Raw genomic sequence first — 3,282 nt, forward strand, 5'->3', positions numbered from 1 at the left:
CTGCTGCAGGGAGGTAAAAGGAAGGGAGTTGTGGAAGAAGAAAGGGAATGAAAAAGAAAGGAAGAGAAAAGGAGTGCCAAGGCATGTACCTTGGCAGAGTTGGCATGGATTGGGCATACCAGCTTCTTGATTCTTCAAAATGTCTTTCATCTGTTCTGAAGGATTTGGCAGTTTCTCCTGTTCTTTAGTTGCATTGTGTTGGTGGATGATAAGCCATTCTCATGCGTTTCTCTCAGTAACAAAATGTACCACAATTTCTTCTACCTGTGGGTTTCTAAAATACTTGGTTATTGCTTTGAAAGATATGTGAGATTGCAATCATCCTTCAACAACAAATATTTGCTTCATTAACATAAAGTATATGCTCTGCTGCTCCATTTCCACGCTTTCTGCACACACAATGACTTTTTGTTTGATTGCTAAATCATAATGAAATCTTTCTGAAGATGTTTTCAATAACAAATTCTCATTGCTCTAACAATGCATATAACTCAGTTGAAGTGACAGCATTATGAACAGCCATGACCGAGTTTGCTCATGACTACTACAGTGGTTCTGCCTCACTGACAGTGATTGTCCTTCTGATTTTACAAAAGTTAAACTATGTAGCTTGGCGTGGTGGCTCGCGCCTACATTCCCAGCTACTCAGGAGGCTGAGGCATGAGAATTACTTGAAACCAGGAAGTGGAGGTTGCAATGAGCCAAGATTGTGCCACCACACTCCAGCCTGGGTGATAGAGCGAGACTCTGTCTCAAAAACAAACAACAAACAAACAAACAAACAAAAACTATGAAAACATTTTAAAAGGTATGTTCTAGAATCAATGAGATACATTAAGTTGCCTCATTTCTAACAGTTCTTTTTTTCCTTTTTGAGCACTTTCTGTAGCAGCTGTGCCTCCCACAAACAGGCCAGTGTGGGCCTGCATCCTGAAGACATAGCATTGGTTCAGGGAACAGCAGTGGCTCAGGCAGGCTCATGCTGTCAGCGGAAGCACCAGCGCTGGCCGACAACACATCCCACTGTCATTGCACCTTCACAGTGGGGATAAAGAGCTGTCTTGTTTGGGATACATAGAGCATCAAGAAGCAGGATCCCTCTTGTGCAGGATTAAGAAAAGGCAGTTTGTTCGCGAGGCCCCAGCAGGCAATTGCACAGGCATCCAAGGGCTGAAAATAAAGTACAGTCAGGCTCATGGACAGGGCCTGTGAAGTCAGAACATGAGGTCTCTAACTCTTGGGCCATAAGACTTCTCCTATTTCTGCATCTTCTGATTCCTCTGCATAGTAAACACTCAATAGCTACTTGGATAACTTTGGCTGTGGCTCACTATAGTGGTAGCAGGGTCCCAACTCTATACAACACAGGGTCTAAGCACAGGGACTTGGTTTTGTAATTCACATTCTTGACAGAGAAACTGGCTCAGCCCAGCCCATGGATTTGCTTTCAGTCCCATCCCACCCCTCCTCAGATGTCCATCTTTAGTCAACTGTGACCAATCTCAGGCTAGCCCTTCAGTAGGAACCATGAATAGGGTCGCTCTTTCCACCTCAAATGATGTGAGTAGAGAATTAACAACTGGCCCGCCCAGGGCAGGAGCTTTTTAATTGTTATTAGAACTCCTGGAAGATGCTGCATGGGCCTGGCTCAATATTTTGTTAATTTGTGAATCTTAAGGAAAATTTCAACTTCCTTAGGAGCCTAACCGTAGTAGCCAGGTCATATCTGGCTGTCCAGTCATGAAAAAAGAAAAGAAGATGAGACATGGGTTCAATTTTATCCCTAGTTTTAATATTGCCACTTTTTGTTTGCTAAAGTTCCATGTAAACCTATCAAGCTTAGAGTGCATTCCCTATGAACCAAACAGGCATCTAAGGTACCTAATGACAACCTACTAAGCCTGTTAGAGCCTCTGTTTGGAATTCTATGATCCCATAAGTGATAAATAGTGCAAAAGTAAGAACAGGATGGGTATAGGGGAGGGAAAGTTACTTCCATGGGTAGATGTGCATCAATGTGTGGATGGAAGATGTACTTTACAGAATATTTCTTTCTTTCTTTTCTTTTTTTTGATATGGAGTTTCACTCTGTCACCCAGGGTGGAAGGCAGTGGCACTATCTTAGCTCACTACAACCTCTGCTCCCAGGTTCAAGCAATTCTCCTGCCTCAGCCTCCTGAGTAGCTAGAACTACAGGCATGCGCCACCATGCCTGGCTAATGTTTTTTTTTTTTTTTTTTTTTTTTTGTATTTTTAGTAGAGACAGGGTTTTGCCATGTTGGCCAGGCTGGCCTCGAACTCCTGACCTCAATTGATCCACCAACCTCGGCCTCCCAAAGTGCTGGGATTACAGATGTGAGCCACCGTGCCTGGTCCGGAATATTTTTTTTTAGGGATTTATCATAGGGTTTCTTTAAATCAGCATATTTTCAGAGTGAGTCATGTCACAAACAGAATGCAGCACTTATATTGCCTGAAGGCAGGTGTCCTCATAGGGTAAATAGGACACTAGTCTTACAGAAGAAAGTGACCTTTATCATAGACCAATGATGTGACTTTGGTTAGTTCCCTGGGTGAGTCCACACTTCAAACTCCCTCTCCATAAAATGTGGGGTGGATTGTGGCTTCTTGCCTAGTGGGCAGGCTCCCTGCTTACAAAGAATGCTGCTGCATTAGGAAACAAAAGTGCACACACTATTATCGACACTATGCAGATATGTCTTGGCTGACAGCCCTGCCCATTTTAGAATTTATTTAGGGTACCTAAGGCATTCTCTCCCCAAAGACTGTTTTGTACATTTTGCTGCTGGCAGAGGCAGAAGAAACCAAGCAGGCTCTCTTTGGCCTAACAGACCTAACAGACTGCCACGTGTTTCCTGCAGATACTTGTGCTAAGAGAAGCACCAAATTCATATTCAACTTTCAGGTCTTCACCAGCGGAGACAACTTGACCAGAAATCCAAAGATAGTCAACCAGAAATATGCCTCCAGCACCCATGGCCATAAGTTTCTGGGTTCATGGGGATCCGGGGCTCCCCTGTTTTGGGCAATTCCTCCTAGCTGGGCTACTGGAAACAAATTTCCTAAATACCCTTTGGCTGAGTTCTTGAAAGGATGCAAATAGCTGGTTTCACCACTAGCTATTTCCTCCTTCCTCCAATGGCAGTTAATTCTAGGGTCAAGCCCTTTCTGACTCTCTGAGATGTTTCTCTGAGGAGACAAAGAAGCCCAAGTTTAGAGTGTGCTGGGAGTGAAGGAGAACTTTTCTCATTCTCATTTATT

The sequence above is a fragment of the Gorilla gorilla genome, chromosome 2 (assembly GCF_029281585.2).
Source record: "Gorilla gorilla gorilla isolate KB3781 chromosome 2, NHGRI_mGorGor1-v2.1_pri, whole genome shotgun sequence".
Lineage (NCBI taxonomy): Eukaryota > Metazoa > Chordata > Mammalia > Primates > Hominidae > Gorilla > Gorilla gorilla.